Below are 22,107 nucleotides of genomic sequence, written 5' to 3'. Positions count from 1 at the left end.
TGCTGGCATTCTCCTGGAACTCTGAGCATCAGCTAAGGGCTGGAAGCTGGTGAAAAGGACCCTGAACCAGACACAGCACAGCTGATTTTATACACAAACCCTGGAGGGGTTTCCTCCAGCTCCTACGAAGCTTAGAACTGAACCTGGGCTCAATCCAACCCCCTTAAGTCCTGACTCAAGTTCTGCCCTTCCCCTTTCTCCTCCCCTTTTCTACCCCACTGGGCTTGATGTCAAAAATGCAAACACCTGAATGTTCCCTCCTTTTTGAGGGGGCAAGGTGGGTCCTGAGCGAGAAGCAAACCTTAAATAAATGAACCTTGGTGCTGAGGGAGCCAAGATCAGTGACAGGAATTTACCCTACAAACACTGCACAGCACCATCCTGGCCTGCCTTGGACCTCAGAGCCATCCAAACCTCAAAGCCCAACCTCAGGAATCCTCAGGAACACTCAGCTCCTGCCATGGAATCAGAATCCTGAGCCCTTAAACCCCTTCCCCTCTCCTGTGGCAAGCAGGAAGGATCGCTAATAAGGCTGTGGAGTAATTAGTCATTAAGCCCCATATCCCATTAAGAGCTGCCAACAGCAGATGCCAAGGGAAGGGTGGGAGAGGAGCCTCAGGGCACATTGATATCCCCCAGTATTCCCCTCTGGCTTTCAGTGACAAGGAAATGCCTCCAAGGGGTGCCAGAGGATGGGACCGGGCTCTGTTCAGTGTGACAGGATGAGGAGCAGTGGCCATAAAATAAAACACAGCGAGTTCCACCTCAACACCATCCCTGGGTGTGTTTAACACAGCCTGGATGTGGCACTGGGTGCCAGGGTTTAGTTGAGGTGTTGGGGCTGGGTTGGACTCGATGGCCTTGAAGGTCTTTTCCAACCTTTCTGTGAATTCTGTGAATTCTCTGATTCTGTGATTCTGTGGACACCAGGAACCAGCTCTTCCCATGGAGGTGGCAGAGCCCTGGAGCAGCTGCCCAGGGAGAGCGTGGAGTGTCCCCCTCTGGAGACATCCCAAAATCCCCTGGACACGTTCCTGGCTCCCCTGCCTGGCCATGGGGGTTGGTCTGAGTGATGTCCAGAGGTCCCTTCCCACCCCAGCTCTTCTCTGATCAAGGATTTTGGGACAGCAGTGGGATCTTTGTCCCTGGGCTGTCACTCCCTTCCTTCCCAGCAAAACTTTAACCCCTCCAAGCACCTCCCCTGCCTTAAAGTGAATCATGGGGTGGATGAGCCAGGCAACATCTTGCCCATATATATATATATATATATATATATATATATTCCCCCCCCAAAAAAACCCTTTATTTCCTGCAGAGATAAGAATATCTCCCATCTTTATAAGTTCCACATTGCAATCAATGTGGTCTGCATTTAAAAAGCACACACAAGCGTGCCTCCATCCATCTATAGGCTGTTCCTGTCCCCATCCATACCATCCAGACAGAACATTTTGCCTCACTCTGCAGGATTAAGTGCACATTGCCACCGAGAAATAAATAAATAAATAAACAACCAGCAATTTCTCAATTTCTCCCTGCTGCGTGGCAGTGGTGAAAATTGCTTGGAAAATAGGGAACTATTATAAATATTCTATATATAACCACACATTGTGGAGGGAAAGGGGTGGGGGGAAAGGGGAGAGGGTTGGTGTGTTTGAAAAATGGGAACACAAAGGAGGGCATAGAAACCTACCCAGCCATTTCCACCTCGGTGCTATTTATAGCTGCAGTCTTGGGAGGTGTTTGTTTAAAGGGGCACTGGAGGGGCATGGAGGGACCAAGCCCTCCTTGAAGGAGGCTTGCAAACAATATTTCCCTGGCAAAGGGAAGGAGAACTCGTCTGGCCTGAAAAATCATGGCTGTTCTTGCTTTTTTTTTTTGTTGTTTTTTTCCCTTCTTTTCCAGAATTGAAGTTTTAAATTGTGTTTTCTTCCTCGTTAACACTTTTGTTCCTCTAGCCTGGGGAGGTGGCTGGCTGGTTTTGGGGGTTGGCCCCCAAACTGAAAAGAGAAGAAAGAGGGAAATTAGCAATCATTTCTGCCACCACCCTCCCCAAATTTCCCTTCTTTACAGCAGGCATTGGCAAGGGGAATCAAATTTCAAAATGTTCTGGTTAACTCCACAGTTGGTCGAAAGTAAAAATGAAAAATATTCGCCTGAGCGCTGCCAATTCTGCTGAGAATGTATTTCGTTTTGAAATTCAGTAGAAATATTGAAATAATTGGGATGAAAAATCCAACCAGCTCCTCAGAGAATCCTTTGCTTCTGAAGGGTTATAGTAGGAACCCCTGAAGAGCTCTCTATTGTTCCCCAGTGAGATGCCATATGGAGTAGGAGGGGTGGGAACTCGAGGGAAGAGTTATGACAATGAAAACAAAAACATAAATAAAAGAAAGGAAGTTCTGTGTTCTCTGCAGGGACGTGGCTGAGGACTCACCAGCCCAGCCACAAGACATTTCTGCTGCTCCAGCAGGGCATGGGGAGGATGGCAACAGCACGGGAGGGTTCTCTCAGGGCTGGTGTTCACAGAATCTGGAGGCCAGCAAGTGAAGGAGTGTCCCCGGAGGCTCTGTGGGTTTTGCCATGCTCCAGTCAGCACTTCCAGCTCTTCCCCGATGGCCAGACAAGTTCTGGATGTTTTGATTCATCACAGGGAGCTGTGAGAAGAAGAAGATGCTGTCCCTCACTGCTGCTCCGGGGAGATGTTGGATGGGGATCGGGGTTTGTGCGCGTGGCTGTGAAAATCCTGCAATGAGTTGGGTTGGATGGGACCTTAAAATTTTATAGTTCCAACCCTGCCATGGGCAGAGACACAGTCCACTAGGCCAGGCTGGCCTTGAACACTCAGCCTGGCCTTGAACACCAGCCTGGTCTTGAACACTCAGCCTGGCCTTGAACATCCAGCCTGGCCTTGAACACTCAGCCTGGCCTTGAACACCCAGCCTGGCCTTTAACACTCAGGCTGGCCTTGAACATCCAGCCTGGCCTTGAACATCCAGCCTGGCCTTGAACACACAGCCTGGCCTTTAACACCCAGCCTGGCCTTTAACACCCAGCCTGGTCTTGAACACCCAGCCTGGCCTTTAACACCCAGCCTGGTCTTGAACATCCAGCCTGGCCTTGAACACCCAGCCTGGCCTTGAACACTCAGCCTGGCCTTGAACACCCAGCCTGGCCTTTAACACTCAGCCTGGCCTTTAACACTCAGCCTGGTCTTGAACACCCAGCCTGGCCTTGAACACTCAGCCTGGCCTTGAACACTCAGGCCGGCCTTGAACACCCAGGCTGGCCTTGAACACTCAGCCTGGCCTTGAACATCCAGCCTGGCCTTGGGATGGGAATACTGGAGCTGCAGTAAAGGGAATATCTGCTCCTTGCTCTCCTGGGGTCCGCAGGGACAGCAGCCACCAAGGTGTTCCCTGCTCAGGCCACTCTGTGGAGCCCGTCACACATCCCCAGCTGTGCTGCCCCTTCCCGTGGCAGCTGGAGTGCAGGTCCAGCCCATCGACTCCTCCAAATGTGCTCCCAGTCCTCCTGGCTCTGGCAGGAACCACGCCAGCCATGGAAACACTCGCTCCCCTCTGGAGAGCTGTGGCATCCACATTCTCTGAACAGAGAGAGACAAAATTCTCTCTCCCAGGATTTTTCCTGGGGAAGGTAGTGAGAAACCAAAGAGAAGAAGAGGAAATAATTCCTATCTCTATTCACTGCTCCTGTTGTTTGGCACCTGTGGAATGCGTTACGGAGATTGTTCACCCAAAGTGATTTGTTTCTTGGACACTGGCGAGGATTGCTTTGTTTCCTTGGCCAGTTGGGTCAAAGCTGTGTCCTGGCTGTCCCAGACAGTCACGGGTTTCTCTTTAGCATCTTTTGTACAGTACAATGTCTCTTTGGTATGGCATGGTTTATATAGTATTAATACTATGGTATGGTTCAGTGCAGTTTTAATGCAGTATTGGTGCAGTATGGAATAGTTTTAATAAAGCAATTGTTCAGCATTCTGAATCATGGCGTCAGAGCCATGAGAATTGTTCAGCATTCTGAATTGTTCATGAGAATTGTTCAGCATTCTGGATCATGGAGGCAGAGAATCATGGAGTCACATTATTCCCTGGCTGGGGGATCGCCTGCATCTACCACAGAGAGCCTCAGCTCCCTGGGAGGAGCCTTTCTGCTGGAAATTGCCACTGATGGTTGCTCTAACAAGCTCAGAAAACCTCTCAGAGAGCAGGCTGGGGGCTCAGCCTGGCTGCATCCTGAGCAGGGAGGGAGGGGATGCTCTGAGAGCCTCCCCAGGGCTGTTTATTGAGGCTACCGGGCCGCTCGTCCCAGCAGCCTCGTTGGCCACCTCCCCAGGGGCTCATGACACACAAAAGCTGTCCTGCCCTGGCTCCCAGATCTGGAAACGCAGCAAAGTCATGCCCATGGCCAGGGGAAGGAGTCACGGCAGCCTGAAGAGCTTTCACAGCCGAGTGCAGCTCGCTGCCCTGGCACAAACAATGCTCATGTCTATATAAAAACTGTGCAGAAACAGCAGCTATCAGATTCTGTGCTTAATTATAGGTTTTAATTGTTTAGCTGCAGGGGCATTTGGCAGTCGTTAATACACGCTCACCAAAAAAAAAAAAGAAAAAAAAAAAAAAAAGAAAAAAAAATAAACTTGAAAGAAGTTGAATCAACCTGAGAAAATAAAATATCATCCTACGAAATGCTTGATATATTGTTACTTTGATAAGTTCAAACAAGTGTGACTCACTATACAACCATTCTATCAATTCTGAACAAAAAACTGCATGGGATTATTATGCTTTTAATCCAAAGAGCTGGGTATTTGGAATTCCTCAAGCCCTTTGTGGTGTCATATTAGCTAGGCCAGTCTCTCATGAAAAGAATGTATTGTTGAATAGAGTTGAGTCCGGATCTCTGCTCCATTGGGTTGATAAAATGGCAGTTGATTTAAAAAGAACCAGCTTGTCTGGAGAAAGGATTAGCAGATTAAGAGACTGCATGTAATTTTTTTTTATGTAATGTAAAGTTACATTTCATAACTAAAAGGGATTAATTAAAACGTTAATAGAAGAAGAGATGTTATTTTTCCAGGGACAAATGCCTCACCACACATATGAACATTCGCTTTAGTTGCTGCTGCCTCGGCAGTAGGAAACGAAATGCTATTCTCTGTGAGCAAGAGTTGACACAGAAAAGAGAGACAAGAGGTTTGTGTGGTGGCTCAGCATTTTATTTTCCTGTTGCACTCATCTGGGTTTCAAAGCAGAACAAAATTTCCCTGTGCAGCCAGCTATATATATATATATATATAAATATATATAAATATCCACACACATGCATGCTTATTTATCCCACTTGAAGAATGCAGCAAAACTCTTTTCTGCTCTAATACGATGCTTTTCTTCCCTTCTTTCTGTGTTTTGTGTCTGCTTTTGAGGCAGGGATCAGATTCTGCTCCCTGCATGTGCATTTTCAGTGATTTAATAACCATTTTGCACCAGGGGAAGGTGCCCAGGACTGTCCCGGTGCCCTGTCCTGTGGTTTGCGGGACAGTTGGCCATAAAAGCCCTACCTGAGCCCAGTTTTAGCACTGTTTATATTGAAAAGTTCAAAGTAAATCCCACCAGGAGGAGGTGGCAAGAAGCTGTCAAATTTACTGCCTGTGTCACCAAGCCCCAGCTTGTCTGAAACCCCTGGGCTGGGGCTTTGCTGTTTTGTTCTGCTTTCTTTTCTTCCCTGGGGATGAAGTTTTGGCCGCTGAATTTTGGGCTCCCCAGGTTTTCTTTGACGCTTTTGTGAAGGGATCCAGGGGCACTGAGGAAAGCTGGGCTGAGCCCCTGCCCTGGGATGAGGCACCTGCCAGAGCTGAGGGGTTTTAGGGGCAAAGCACCACAGGTGCCCTGCCCTGGGACCCCCAGCCCTGCCCCGGGACCCCCAGCCCTGCCCCAGGGCTCCTCTTCTCTCCCCTGCCCCCATCCCAGCTGAAGATGAGCTTCCTCTCAATTAAATTAATTTTTTTTTAAAAAAACTCCTGCCATAAATCAAAATCCATCCTTATTTTCAGCGCTTCCCCACCTATGCAAATTGTGCAGGAGCCTCATCCTCCATATTAAGGAAAACCACAAACAATCTTTTTTTAGTTCTAGCGCCTAAACCTACCAGTGCAATAAATTTTAATTGAGTGTAATAAACTTGTTTCATTACTGCCCCCAGCACCTGCGTACAGCTGTGCATTGATGATGCCATATTTGCACAGAGGAGGAATTTCATTTCACTCTTAAATTCCCCTTCCTTTCCCAAAATTTCAGATAACTTGGCAATAAACCATCATAAAAAAAAACTACAGGCTGTCATAAAAACTACGTGTTGAAATGTTTATTTAAGGCAATGCCAAACCTATTTTGAAGTGATAACAAAGTTTGGGGGTTTTGGTTGGTGTTTTTTTATTTTTTGTGCCTATCTCCTCCTGGATCACAAGGGAAAACCTTTAATGAGGAATTTTCTTCCCTCCCCTTTCCTCAGCCACTATTTAAACTATGCCCTGAAGTAGGAGGGCTGCTGCTGGTTCTTTGCTAAGAATAGCATCCCACCCATTTCACTGCAGATGTTTCCATTCACTGTACAAATGTTCAATGAATTTTTCAATCCCACCAGATTCCTGGCCTCAGCCATGTCAAGAGACAAAGAGCTCCACAGGTTTTTGTCAACTGTACAAAACCCGCTTCTTTCTAAGCTTTTTCAATGTACTGCAATTCACCTTCCCTGCTCCTTTTATTATTTACTCCTATGTTCTCCCATCTGAACAATCTCTTTCAAGAAATTATTCTTTTGAGCACTTTTGCAGGCCTCTAATTATTTCTGTTGTCCATCTCCCAGCTGTTTCTATTTATTCCCTGGCCCCCTTTGCTTGGGAGTGACCGATATCACAGGACACTGATATAATATCTTATATTTTAATATCGTGTTCCAGAGGAGTTGGTGGGTTTTTCCTACCACTCCACTGCTGGTTTTTCAGCCACTGCTGCAGCCTGAACAGTGATACCATTGAACTGCTCGCTCACAGACCTCTTTTTCCCCCCACTTTGGCAATAACTTAGATAGATATGGGCTGTCCAAAGATTCTTTTGAAGAGTTCCCTTGGAGTTGCCAGCTGGGAATTTCCACCCAGCTCCTCAACATTTCCCTTGGACTATGCAGGGTTCCATTAAAATCATTCAGCCACCTCCAGCTTAGCCCCAAAATCACCTTTTCTGCCTTATTTTCCACTTTTCCTGCCTTACTTTTCACTTTTCCTGCCTTTTTTCCACTTTTCCTGCCTTTTTTTCCACTTTTCCTGCCTTACTTTTCACTTTTCCTGCCTTTTTTCCACTTTTCCTGCCTTACTTTTCACTTTCCTGACTTTTTTTTTTCCACTTTTCCTGCCTTACTTTTCACTTTTCCTGCCTCATTTGTCACTTCTCCTGCCTTATTTTTCCGTTTTCCCAACTCAGTAGTAAACGCATCCAAGCAACTGCAAAGCCCTGGGCACAGCAGTGATTTTTGAGAAGGCAAAGGAATATTTCCTCCCATCTTGGAGGGGTTGTAGGGATGGGAAGGGCTTTTTCCTCCCACCTAAACCACATCGGGGCTTTACCAGTCAGCCCTTGGCCCCTGGGCTTCCTTAGCACCCCTTGCCAGGGAGTTTATCCCAAAACTTTCTGCCGTCCATATGAATTCTGTCACCCAGTCCTGGTGTGCTGACCTGCTCCCAGAGTGTTCCAGAGATGTGATTTCCCCTCCAGGAGCTGCTTTGGCTCCTCTGTCTCCCATCCAGGAGTTCTTTTCCTCAAGTCTATTTTCAATAACCTCCTCATCCAGCTTTGCCCAGGACTTAATTAAGCCTTGCTGATTGGCAGTGTGCAGGGGGAACATCTCCAAAGGGGCAGGTTTCCTACGGAGCAGCTGATTTGAGCAGGATTATCACTTTTTTTCCCTTTTCCTCCTGTCAATAGCTCAGTCACAACTTTCACAATCACAGGTGTGTGCTCGAAGCTCCACCAGCGCTTCCCTGGAAGAGTTAACAGGGAGATGTGGCATTTATTTCTCTGCAATATTGTGCTTTTCCTGAAGTGTTCTTCAAGCCTCCCTCAAGTGTAACAACTCTTTTCCCTCCCAGGCCCACTGTTCTGGCAAATCTATAAATTCTCTGTGAGCTGTTTGCATCTCTATGTGCTCCTCAAATCCCCCCTTACCCTTCCTAATTTCCAGCTTGTGCTTCAGCCAGTATTGTTTATATCCCACTCTGCTGACGCCACTGGGGTTGGGTTTTTTTTTTTTCCACTTTCGGGTGATTTTTGTCCCACAAAAAGCACAGTCTGATGGATTATTCCCCCTTTTTTTAAAGTGCTGCAGAAGCAGAAGGCAGGGATGGCCGAGGGGATCAACACCACGCTCAAATTGCCTGGCCCAAGCCACGTTTGAGGAGCAACAGTACAAATTGGTGGCTTGTTATGAATTAGATTGGCCCTGCCTTTATCACATCACCTGTAGGAGTCAGATTTCTCCCGTCTTGGAGCTGGAATAGCAGCAGTAACCTCAGGGTTAAAGCTTTCTGCAGCTCCACAGAGCCCCGCAATAAGAATTCAGCATATCCTTGTATCATTTTATGCAAGCCAGACAAGGTGATTTATAAGTTATTCTCCCCGAGCTTCAATTAATTTCACTTAGGACATTTTCACAGTTGTACAATAAATGTTTAAATTAAGACATTTCCCTGCTCCCCACCCTGCTGTGGAATGGAACTGAATATTAACTGGTTATTGGGTGCCATTCATGGCCTGTGCAATTACAGATAAGAACATCGATCTGGCAGAAAAACAAATTGGCTCTTAAAAGAGGGTGGTTGGGATCTGACAGGTTAAGATGATTAGGCATCCCTCTAATGGATTCTGGATATTACTCCTGGCTACAGGCAGGAAGCAGACATCCACCCCACTGCTGGGTACCAGGCACTTCCCTGCCCTCACCCAGCAAACCCAGCTGGGAAATTACCTGCAGTTGTTTGCTCCCTGAAATAAATTTCTTGGTTTGTCCTGGGAGTTTATGGCACTGGGTGGGTAAAGCAATATTTAAAAGGCAAGAGGCTTTTTGTGATATAACCCTCTGATATCAGCTTTTTGTGATATAAGCCTTTCTGATGTCTAAGTAAAACTGAGGAAAGCTCCAATTCTCAGGCTGGAGAAACCCACCAAGAGATTTTCTCAGATTTGGGACCTCCAGGTTGTTCCAACCACAGAGATACCCTTGGGATTAATTCTAAATAAAGAGGACATTGGGCTCTGGGGTTTTTATTCCCTGGTAAAGTATGGAGTAACCAAAATACTAAAAATTTCCAGGGTTGAATTATCATTGTTCAGCCAGCTCGTAACAAAATAAAAACGCATGGGTATAAATATAAATATAAAAATATTATTATAAATATAAAAAGCAAGAATCTGCAGGTTTAAGGATAGCAGAGACTTTACAAACTCTTCTTTAGGAGCAGCTCTGCAATGTAGAAGCTCCAGCACGGCCACCAGCAGCTGCACCTTTGGCAGCCACACCAAGGCATTGTTCTCGTTCCTCGGCTCTATTTGGATTTAACCAGACTAAACTATACCCACACTGAGCCTGCGCTGGCCAAAGATGTGACCACAACAAAGATTGGGCTGAAAATAACTGATCTATAGCTCTGCCCAGCTCCTGGGTAGGACAATCAATTCCACGCATTTCTTGTCTCCAGAAAGGTCACTCGTCATGTTATTGATGTGCTCCAAACACAGGCTGCAGATTTCCTCTGCAGTTGCTGGCTGGGCTGATTTTTCATTTTCCCACAATGAGGAGATGTTTTCTAAATGTTCTGTCGTGGAGCTGGGAGGCTTTTACAGTAAAGGGCTTGAAAAATTGAATGAGAATCGTGTCAGTAATGTCACTGGGAAGAGCTGGGAACGGTGCTGGCACACTGCTGGTGGTGATTCCATCAGCGCTGAGAGCTCCACTTCAGCCTGGACAGAGTCACCCCCACACGTGGCTTCAGATCCAAGAGAAAATTGCTCCAAATTGGGAATTCTGGCACATGGAGCACTGGCGTTCTTGATCGCAGCGCTGGGGTTTGATTTGATGAGGTAATCTCGGGCAGGAGGATGTTCTGTCCCCAGCTTGGCGATGCTGTCCCTGCTGTCCTCTCACAGCCAGCTCTCCCCCAGCCCCCCGGGACTGGCAGTGCAGGCAGCACAAAGTTGTGATTTGGGTTTTGGTGAGAGCCCCAATGAAACACAACCTGTCATCGTGTCCCTGCGGCAGCAGGGACTCACCAGCCTCACCCCAGCACATCAGGAATCCAACTCCTCACAGGGAGAACCTCATGGGCAAAACCCAAACAAGGCAGAATTATCATCAAATTGCTGCTTTCCACTGCCTCAGGTTCAGAACTGGGTCTAAAATATTTTCATTTTCTTTTCCAGCTAGATCTACAAGTATCAATTTCTTGTATGTATGAAAAAAAAACACAAAAGGCTTGAAATTCTTTTTCCCCCACACTGATATTTTTTAAAATGAGAAATGCATTTAATGCTTTCTGTTAGGGAAACGAGGAGATGAAAACAAATGAGGGAGTATGAAAACTAATAATTCTCCATCTCTCCTCTCATTTCATGAACAATCTTGCTCAGAGCTTTGGAAAACCTAATGAAGTTGAAAAGACAAAGAGGTTCTGATTTTTTCCTCCAGATTCCTCCCCTGTGTTGTGAGCCATCTGTAGCTCCAGTGAAAGGCATTTTCCACTCAGTTAATCCAGGGACTAAACCTTCCCAAACTCTCTCCATGTTTTATGTTAAGAATCCATTGTGAGATCCTGTTATCAGTGCAGCTTGAGATACTGCAGTGACATAAAATCTTGTAGATAATACGGGCTGAGCTGCATTCAGAAAGCACCTGATAAAGCCAGCAGAAATGCAAAAAAATCCACTTTTTTCACCCAATGACCTCCCCAAATCTATGTCTTGCTCTTGACTTTTTATGGGCAGTTTGGCTTTAGTTTAGATCCAAAGCCCTTGAAATAATTTGAGAGGTTCCTGTTGACCCCACCAAGGCTGACATCAATCCCGGGGACTACAAAGGAGCTGCTGCATCTTTCAGAAACAAAGGTGAAAATTTGTGCCAAAGCCATTTCTGTTCTCACAGGTACAGCTGCCACTTGTACCTTAATTTTTCCGTGATGCTGCTCTGGGAAATGAGTGCAGGGTTTGACCAGAAATCCCCACCTTTTCCTCTGGGTAAACTCGTGTTTGATCAGGATCTGGCTCTGCTCTGGGAAAACCAGCGGCAGGTTTTCCAAAGAGGGAATGGGAGTGGGATCAAACCCTAATGAACACCATTTTTTAAGTCTTTTGGCTTCCCAGTGTGTGCCACCCTAAACAAATGGCTGCTGGTGCCGTAGCAAAACACCCGGAGTGTGGTTTTAGTGCAGAATAATCACAAGGAAAGGCAGATTATAAATTCTAGCAGTGAAACATGACCGTGATAAAAACCACAAATAGACCCAGAAGGGCTCGTGGCGATTTAAGGCAGATCTGTTAAAACGTGTGCACGACATTACATGTTTGGGATTGTGCTGAGCTGGGCTTTAAAGAGTTTAAACCCCCCCAGAGGGCTCCACCAGCTCGTGTGTCACCTGAATTCCCTGTGACATCAGTCAGGAACCTTTTGGAGGGGCAGCACCTTCAGAGCACTCCCACAACACTGCCAGCACCGTGCTCATTCCTTCTTTATTTCAACCCTAAATGAAGCCTGATAGCTCCCCACCTTATTTATTCCTTTTAATTGAGCTGCTTCATTTCTCCAAAGTAGATGCAGCCCTCCTGAAAGCAGCTCTGTATTGATCAAACCTGACCTATTTTCTTGGTGCAGCCACCCAGCTCCCGTGGCAGCAGCAGCAGCAGCAGCGCAAACCTGCTCCATCAATATCCTCCATTTGCTGCAGCAGGGAGGAGGAGGTGCACGTGCAGGGTTTGAGACCTGTTCACTCATCGATCTGATTAATAAAATCATCAATGGGTGAGTTATTATCAATTGAAGGGACAGCTTTTGGGACACACGCACACATGGCCTGGACCGTGATCCCAGCCACTCGTCTTTCAAAGGCTGTGGACAGCCAGGATTTACCCTCCCTTTGGCTGGAATTCTGCATATTCAGATGAAAACTGGAGAAATTCAACTTAATAATTGCATTTACCTGTAGAGAATTCTGCACTGCCTAACCCCGTGGCACTTGAGTATTTTAACCCCGTGGCACTCGAGGTTTTCAAAAGAGTTTTAAACCAAAACTTTCCCCGGCATCTTGACGAAGAAGAAAATGAAGAGGTTTAACAGAACTGGGCACAAACACACCAAGAGACTCAAAAGCTCCACAGAAAGTTCAGGCTCAGAGTTCAGACCTCTTAAAACATAAGCTTGAGATTTAATGTTTTGCTCCTTACTCCATCCAATATCCTTTTTTTTCTGAAAGAAAACGCTGGGAAAAAGCAAGGAGGAAGCTGTACAGCTTCACAGCCCTGTTCCCGGCCCCATGGTCATCCCAGCCCTCCTTAATATATTTATTTATTGAAATCCAGCACCCCTATTCTGAGGAACTGAAGCCACCCTTCTGTGAGCCACTCTTTCCCCCTCAGAAAGGCTCTTGCAGATATTTGGAATTTATCAGCAGAGATTAATTGAATCCCACCAGTACTGTACATCAAATGGAGGAACAGGGCCCCTATTTATCTCTTAAAGTTCTGAAAATGAAAAACATCTAATCACTGGTTGCCTTTGATGAATGCCTCATTGTTCTCCTCGCCAGAGAGGCATTTCATATGGCACTGGCAATACAGTGCTGCTGGGGAGGGGGCTGCAGCACGCCTCGGAAAAGTATAATTCCATTTACATCCAACAGAAATATAAAGTTTCCATGATATGGGATTTTTTTTTCTCTCTGGTTTTTTTTTTTTTCCTTCCCTCCCATGAAAAAAAAAAATGTTCTTAAGGCGGAGCAAGCAGAAACTAATACAATTAAATACTTTGCTTTGCCTGCCAAGGACATTTGACTGCTACTGTGCTACATCAGGTATGTAATGAAAGGCAAATGACAACGAATCTTAATGTGGTGGGGAGCTTGGGTAACTGTAGTTTTATGTCAGGGATAGCCTGGCAGAGAAAAGCTGCATTGTACCCAGGATTAGCAGAACTGCAGGATTTCATTAATGACCGAACAGCTCTGCAGCAAAACAAAGATAGTTAGGGAGTAAAAAGAGAACATGACCAGAATGTGTGGCACTAATTGGAAATGTATATTATCTTCCCGTGCTGGGGGAGCAGGCTCTGGGTGCGGGCCATTGTCATCTGGGCAGTGTCACCGCGGACAAAGGCTGCTCCCAGGTTGGGGCAAAGCTGGAGGAGCAGGCAGCAACAGTTGGGGATGACGGGGTTTGGGTGGGCACGGGGAACAGGAACAAACCAGGCTCAGGTGGGGCAGGGGTTCCCATCTCCAGCTCCTCACCCTCCTCCACGAAGGGGCAGCCTCAGCAGGGTCCTCACCCCGAGGATTTCTGCCTTTGAACACCCATCCCTCCCTCCTCCCCAGACTAGAAATGGCAAAGCAGAGCGGCCTTTCGGAGCAGAAAATGAAATTTGCTCCTGGACAGCTTCATTTTTCTCCGGAGTCAGCATCGGCAACACTTTCTCCCAGGCAGCGCCACTTCCAGTAAGTCATCACTTCCATTTGCAAAACAAACTGGAACACTGGAAACTGGAAAACGACAACTCTGCCCATGCACGGATGGTGCAAAGTTGATTAAAAGCAGCAGGAATTGCTGCACTGCTCATTCTGTACCCAGCTTTGTGTTGGTCACGTTGCTCAGCCCTTATTTCTCATAATTCTTTACTCTTCTCCCAAAAAATCAGAGCTTTTTTAATATTTTTTGAAATAGCTACAGAATACACAAATTGTCTGCAGTCATATCCAGCAGCTTTTTGCTCAGGACAGTGAGAAAAACAAAAGTGGAAGGATAAAAATCCCCTTTTTTTCATGCAAACCCTGCAATTCTTAACGGGACAGACCCTCCCTGTACACCCAGCTCCTGTTGCAGGGCTTGGGGCTGTGATATTTACACCCACTCAGATGCTTTTTTTACATGGTCAAAGTGGTGTAAAACAGCTCAAGTCAAATGACAATTAAGCTTATTACTTGAGACAGCTTTTTTTTTTAAGGGAAAAAAACCCCAAACTGCTTGCCCTTGACCACTAGGCAGAAGGGAGGGGGAAGGGAGAGAGGGAGGGAGGGAAGAGAGACTCCTTAAGACAATTTTGAAACAGTCCAGTACTTCCCTGATCACTTTGCAAAGTTGAAATATGATTACAACCTTTTTGCATACAGAAAGGAGCCATTTAAATGAAAAATTAGCTGCCTTAACAGGTCAAGCACACAGTTACATTAATGTTGTGTAGAACAATAAATCAACTTCGATCCCCAATTGAAAAAATGCTAATTTAGCCCGGCGATTCACTGATTGTACTTCCCCCCGTGGATGGAAATCTTTTCTTTTATATTTTTTTCCCCCCTTTTATATTTCTTCTTTTTTTTTTTTTTTTTTTTTAATTTTTATTCAACGCCAGGCAGCGATTTGCCGGCCCTCCTAATGGCGCTCTCGCAGACTATCAGCATTTCAGTGGAATTCTGATCATGGTTTTAATATTCCATGCAGCTTTGCCCCCTCTGATTTCATGCTGAAACATTAACAAGAGCTGACACTGGAGATTAGAAGCAGACAGCTGGAATGCCAGGTCTTTGTTGCAGCATGGACATGAGCCAACATCGTTCAACCGCAGCCAAGAGGGACCTGGGAAAGTCTTCTTAAGAAGGGGAGGTGGGAGAGGGGCAGACAAGGTAGTTTACTGAAGGGCATATACAAGTAGATAATTGCAGAGCCCTTTCATCTCTTAAAGCCAAATTCTAATCAATCCCGGTTTATTAAGAGGGTCATTAAAGGTAAAATTAAAGGGGGAAGGAAAAAAATCGCCATTAAGCTCGGCGAGCATAAAAGTTTTGAGTAGAAAGCGGCTGCAGGGCCACAGCCACCTCTAATTTGGCTGCTTGTTGTTTGCAGTGGTGCTGGGTGGAAATGCAGTGCTGGTCTCCTTAAAAAAAAAAAAAAAAAATTTAATCCACTTAGTTCCAGGTGAATAAATTGAGAAATAAAACTGGATTTATGTGCTGGTGCAGTGTGTGAACTGTAAATTCCCAGGCAAAAAGGAGGAGGTAGTATAACACAACATTCTTGTGGCTAATAAATTGTTTCCCGAGAAGAGAGACCTAATAAAGAGGCATAATTTCATCCCAACCATGGGGCAACTCTCACTCTGCATCCATTCTTCAGGGAGGAACTTGGGAGGGGACAGCAGATGCTCCACGGCGATGCTGGGTGGGTTTTGGGGGCTGTTTGGGGTTGGTTCTTTTGCATAGGGACTTGTGAAGTTCCAATTGTGTGGTGTATATATGGATATAGTGTGCGTTGACATACATGTAGAGTGTATACATATATACTATACAGAGAGAGTGTGAAAATAATATATATGTAAATAAATAGTGCAGATACTCAGACAAACCTGGGGTAAACCAGTCAGGAAAGGAATTGCAGACGGAGGCAGCTCTGGGGGAAGCAGCTTAGCGCTGAAAATGATACCTGGGAAAGCCCAAGGATCGCGGTGTTTATCCCATCACACAGAACCTTGAGCTTAAAAATCAGGATCAGATCAAAATCCTGATCCCAATCCCACTGTCCCCTCCGCTCCAGCCCCCTGGTGCTCAAGGGAAGGGGTTCCCCAGCTCGGGGACCTTTCCAGGCTGGGATCTGGAGTGATTCATGTGCTGCCTTTATTTACCTATTTAATAATTCCCATCTGCCCCTCTCACCAGCCCTTCCTCCTTCCCTGCCTCTCCCACCTCAAAGATGTGCAGAATAATAAACAAAGAGCAAATATTTGCACTAATAATCAGAAGGTGATCTAAATATTGGACTCAAAATCTCAGCACAGAGTGGATGAATGGAAAGCATTTCATACTTTCCCCTTCTACACATCTTTCCACCAAAGGCACGAAACGACTTCCTGAAAATGATTTACAATTACCTCGTGCCTCCTTTGATTTCTGTAGCAGCCCGGAACAAGGCTCTGAACTCAGCCCAGATTTCAAAATCTCACTGTTAATTATTAATCCTCACAACAGCACCCAGGCAGGGCAGGAATCCAGGCAGAATTGGGGCTGCGGGGGAAACTGAGGCACGGGGAGCAAGGATGCAGCTCGTGCTCCAGTGATGGAGAAAGTCCAGGATTAACCTGGGAAAAGCAATCTGGAGAAGAGCAGGGCAGTCCCCACAGCAAAGCACAGGTGAATTTGAGGCTCTAAACTGAGTTTAAATCGGGCTGTGGGGGCAGTGAGGAGCCCCCAGGTGAGGCCAGCCACACCTGCTGGGAGAGGCTCTGTATTGATCCACTGAGGAGCTTCTTCCCCTGGGTGATCACCCTCTCTTGGGGGGATAAAAAAAGGAAAAGTGCTCTTTATTTCTATTTGGAGTTTGCCTGGCTGGGTAATAGGCTTTTATGCTTATCTCCAGTAGATTAAATGGCCTTTTGGTATCTCCTGAGTGTAGCAGGGCAGTGCCAGCATGGAGCAATCCAGCCATCTCTGCCCATCCTTTTCCCTAAATCAACTCTTCTTTCAGTCTGCCACCGAGGCACCCTCGCTTCACCCCTCAGACCTCTTCAGAAAGCAAAGTTGATGTCAGAATCACAGCCTGGCATGGGTGGAAATGCCCACACTCTGCCCACACTCTGCCTCCTCCAAGAGCTCCAGCCACAGCCTCCCATGCCACCTGCCCCGAGCTGTGTCTGCTCTGATCCCCCCAGCCTTTCCAAGCTCAATTCCAGGATTTTGTACCCCTGGTTTGCCCTCCTGGGCTGTGGGTTAGGGCTGTGATTTATTGGTTTGGGTTTATCACAGCAGGGTTTGCCTGCAGGGAATATCTGCCCCATTTATATATATATATATATATAGATATAGATATATATATACAAACATATATATATATGTGTATATATCCACATTAAAACACAGGGATAAGGACAGACCAGAACTCTGTCAGCACAGCCACATTGGTGATACTCCATGCCAGAATAGCAATATCAAGATTTAAAATTTGCTGTAAAGGTAATAAAAAGCTCAGGTGTGACAGCTCCAGGCCTCGCTGTCACACCTGAACTTCCCGGCCCAGCTCTGCCAAAGCTGCTCCATTTCTTGCCTCCCTCCAGGACCCTTTTTTATCTCTCTGTTTGATCTCCCTTCCCTCTGGCCTTATCCTCTCCCCAGGCTGGTTTTTGGTAGTGCAGCCCCCTGTTTTGGGATCCTCGGGGGGAATGTTTTGCTATGTAAATGCAAACACTGTCCCTGCGTGGTGCCTCCTGTTGTTCCTGCTTTCCTTTTGCTAATTGATTTGTTCTTGTCTAGACTTGAGCTCATTACAAGGAGCACTAAAGGCTCAGCATCATTTATTTCATGGCTAAGTCAATCTGGGCTGGAGTGCCGGGGCTCTAGATTGGATAAGGAACAGGTTCCTGCAGATGGAAATGGCCTGGGAAGGGAAAATAAAAGCTGAACCAGGTAATGAACGGAAATGGAATGGCCATCATCGAATCCACGGATACCATTGACCTTTCTCAGATTTACATCATTATCTAAAGTTCACCAGAGACCTTCCATGCTTGTTATCATTATCCCTCATTAGAAGTCACTCTAGAAGCATTAACAAGCTTCTGAAATGCTCGGCTAATTGCTTTAATAAGGCAATATCAATACTAAGCCATAGTTCCCATGATTAGATAGAGGCGGGGACCCTTCAGGCTTTGCCTCCTTGGGCTTAAATGCTGGGCCAGGGGCCTGAGGGAGGAAAGAGAAAGGATTTCCTTGGAGAATGGAGCACTTGAAGTGGACATAAAATGCTCTGATGTTGCAGAGTGCAGCTGTATTTTAAACAACTGGGGCTGCACTGCTCCAGTCAACAGAGGAGGTGAGCTGTGCCCCACCCGGAGCAGTGTGGGCACGTGGGAGCTCTCCAAATTTAGGCAGGTGAGCTTCCAAAACAAATTGCACAAAACAGGGAAACCACATCCATGCGCCTGTCTGGGCTTGGTGCTCAGCCAGCACAAGGCAGCTGAGCTTTGCTCCAGCAGGAGCTGACTCATTCCAGGGCAGCAGTGGGACAGGGGCGTTTTTGGGACAGGGACACGCTCAGGGACTCTAACAGCAATGGGGCATCCCCAGGAACTGCAAAAAACCCAGCAAAATTTGACTTTGCAGTCACTTCTCCCTAAGGGTCCTGCTTTCTGTGGTGAAAATAGGAGGGCACACAATCAGCTCATGTCCCTCTCCTGTCAGATGAATCATTTTATTAAATCTCCTGGCCTGACCTTGTCTGCTGGGAGAGAAAGGAGGGCAGAACCAGGCCACGAGAGAGCAGCCCCTCCTCTTTAATGGCAGCAGTGAGTCAGCCCCATTATGGGGACAAACCCTCCCCATTGCAGCAAATTCAAGAGTTCCACGAGCTGGACATTTCCTGGTGTACCTCCTCCTTCAGGGACTGGTGAGAAATCAGATATTTCTCCGAGAAGCATCAAAGAGAGTGAGAAAGCTCCGTTGGTACTTGCAGAAATGATTGCAAAAGGGCGAGGAGCTGAACCTGCTCGGAAGGAATGATGATCCTACAGACCTGAAGGGCTGGCTGGCAGAGGATATCTGCCCCATTTCTATTTATATATACACATTAAAACACAGGGACCCTTCTCCCCTCTCAGTGGGGGCCAAACCTTCATTTTTCCAGCGGATTCCGCAATGAATCCCATATTTCCCGAGACAAATCTGCAGCCCATATAAACCAGGAACAATAGGGCCCTCCCAAAATAGCCTGGATTTCATAACACCCCCAAGCCTGAGCTATTGTCAGGCAGGGCCATTGTACAGGGCCGTGGCAGAACATTTGGCTCCAATAGTCAGGAGCGAGGGCCTGGTGCATTCTGAAAAATGCCACGGCATCAGTTTTCACTCAGGGATGGTGTTTGCTCGGCAGATAATAGCAGATAATTCCTCCAGCCCTCCTGACAGCTTCAGCTGACCAACAGATCCCAGTTCAGCTTCTGGTCCAATGAAAAGAGGATTTTTAAAAAAAAATTTTTGCCCCCCATTCGTTTGTATTTGTCAAATCTCTGTTAGCAATTGCAGGGGAAGAAGAAGAAGCAGTAAATAAGATGATGGGCTGAGGGTCATGTTAGGGAATAATGAACTTGAAATAAATGGAAAAGGAGCTGGCTTTTAAAAATGAAATAATGAAAATAAAGTCTTTTTGTTTGCTTTTTTTTTTTAGGGGGTTACCAGCTTGTTGGAGTTTTTTTATGCAGGTGATTTTCTGTTAATACCTTTAATTTCAGCTTCTACAACCTGTAGCAGCATTTTTGTGGCCATGACCCCAAAATCAATTAGCAATCCCTTCCTAGCCATCAGATCTGCCTGGAATTCAGCCTGGCAGCATTTTAAAGGTGCACAGGGGGGAATTGCATCCCTTTTGGGGGAAGCTGGCTGCAGTGGGATGAGCTCAGAGGATAAGGTGCTGCTGAATGTGATTTATACACAAACCCAGTGGCTTCCACTGCCTAAAAACAGGAGCCTGGAACTGAAGCCCATCAAAAGGCTCAGCACCCACAGATTTCAGTGACTTTGGATTAACCCCCATGCTTTTAATTACCAGAGGCAAAAGAACATCATTTTACCTTCCCAGTAATCCCGAACCTTGCTTGCAGCTATTTAACAAAGCAAAAATAATCTCCCAGAGCTTTTTGTTTCTGGCTCACCCCAGCCCAGTGCCCGTGGAGTGGATTATGCTGCTGCTGACCTTGTTTGTGCAGCCCCATTCTGGAAGTGAAATAGTTACCAAACTATTTAAACTATTGTGTGTGGGTGGGGAGGATCAAACCAGCATTTTTGTTCATCAATTCAGATTAAAAATTTAATTTCATGCTACAATGAACCCATACAGAGTTATATCTATTAAGGTCACCTATTTCTTGTACTCCAGCTTGCTTTAGGTATTGATGACTGCAGAAACTCTTTAGAAGATAAGAATCACAGCTCCAGCCTTCTCAGCTCTCACAGTTTTAATGTTAGACACAATTTTCCTGACTCTCAAATACCTTGGACTTCATGTTTGAGAGAGAGGAGGGAAAAAAAAAAAAAGGAACTCACTCTCTCTTTCTCTCTCCCTCTCAGTTGCTGCCTGGAATTTTTAAATAACAGAGATCTGGCTTTAATTGAGGCTTTCATTGTTTGAAAAGGAGCTACAAGTATTTCTAAACTAAAATATTTGCATAGTTTCTTGCTCTCTCTGCTAAATGCTGAGAGGTGCTGGACGTCTCTCTGAACTGTCCCTTCTGGAGAACACAATTCCTGTGCTGTTGCTGCAAGAGAAAAGATTTGCAGAAAGGTCTCCTGAATACATATTTAACATCTAAATGTTTTCCTTGCTATCTTTGGGCCAAGTCTTTATTGGATTGTTACTCAAACAAAACTCCCATTCATGTCAAAGCAAGCCAGCCTTTCATTAGCTCAGGAATTTAGCAAATTTGTGGTTAGTGGCATCCAGAAATTGGTAGCATTTAATTGATCAAATAAAATAATTTTTAAAGAGGGATTTTCAGCACCAAAACAAAGATGTGTGGCCATTTGGAAACGCTTCAGAATGAACTCACTGGTTTAGCCAGTCTTGCTTTGGTTGGGTTTTTTTAATCACTGGCTCTCAAATGCTCATCCCTGGGTTTGTCCCAGGGATCCGTGGCTCAGGAGGTGATTTTTGGTACAAACATCCCAATTTTCACCATGAAGAACAGGCCCTTGAACTGTGCTGACAGTGAAATGCAGTCAAGCACAGGTTTCTGTTTGAAGGCAGGTGTTTCTGTCATCTTCATGCCATGAAAGTATGAAGTATCCCCAAAATTGCCCACAAATTTGTCTGTAACTCCCAATTTTATTTGGATTTCTTCTGGGTCTCCCAGAACAGGATCTCACCCAGCTCAGGCACAATTTGCCCAGCAAATCCCCACTGTCTCTTCTTCCTTGTTACCCTTTAGGTGTGAACAGATACTCAGTTCAATTACCTTCGTTTTCTCAATAATTTTCCATTGGCTGGCCCTGAAATGACTGCTCAGTGAGTCTCCATTTCCTGCACTTCACAGCTCCCCTCCCCTCCACAACTTTTTTTGGGAGCTCAGCATCACTCCTGCCCTTTCAGAGCCATCCCTTCCCCCTGTTCTCAGAGTGAGCAGCGCTAAGATTGCACCAAGCACTCTGCAAATATTACAGGATCAATTCCATCAGGCCAATCACCATTTCAGACGTTTCGTTTTCCAGCAATTTTTTTTTTTTAAAAATCTGCTAAAAGAGGCACTGCTGAGATTTTTCACCGTCATCACTCTTCCTCCACTGCACAAATCAACTCTTCCCTTGCCTCAAATGAGCTTGCAGTCAAATGTTGAGTCATGGTGAACGGCAAACAGTTCCTTGAAATTAAAAAATTAAAGGATTACATGACTAGACAGCCAGAAGTGGCTTATCAGCCACTGGAGCAGAGAAAGCAAGGAATTAAAAGGACAGAACCAATCCAGCCAGGCTTGCCTTAAGGTAGCAGGGCCTGAGAGTTTGATCTGTGGGACAGGCAGCACCTTGCAAGTGAGATTTTCAGGTGTCAGCAGTGGAAAGGGAAAGGGAGAATGACCCAATTCAAACCCCACTTGGAGTAAGAACCTGAGTCTGCAGGAACAGGGAATACCAAGGGCAAGAAAAAACTCACAGAAATAAATAGATAGCTAGATTGATAAATAAATGCATTTAAGGGACCATGACTACGCGGAAAATCTTGGACTGGAACACAAAAGGTGGTGTTTTGCATGGATTTAGGTGAGATTTCAATGATTCCCTGCTCCTGAAGGGCTGTGTTTATGGGTTCAGAA

At 46.0% G+C, this 22,107-nt stretch overlaps 1 long non-coding RNA gene across 1 annotated transcript; it reads left to right on the top strand.

Annotated features, from left to right (window-relative positions):
* Positions 1 to 13,097: 13,097 nt before the first annotated feature.
* LOC119711380 lies at positions 13,098 to 15,219 on the top strand. The gene is made up of 3 exons (XR_005259718.1): positions 13,098 to 13,129; positions 13,646 to 13,765; positions 14,766 to 15,219. It is a non-coding gene; the product is annotated as an uncharacterized LOC119711380 (long non-coding RNA).
* Positions 15,220 to 22,107: the final 6,888 nt, after the last annotated feature.

Source organism: Motacilla alba, chromosome 24 (genome assembly GCF_015832195.1).
Source record: "Motacilla alba alba isolate MOTALB_02 chromosome 24, Motacilla_alba_V1.0_pri, whole genome shotgun sequence".
Classification (NCBI taxonomy): Eukaryota; Metazoa; Chordata; class Aves; order Passeriformes; family Motacillidae; genus Motacilla; species Motacilla alba.
Note: the sequence above shows the minus strand (reverse complement) of the source record. Positions and strands in the feature narration are given on the sequence as shown.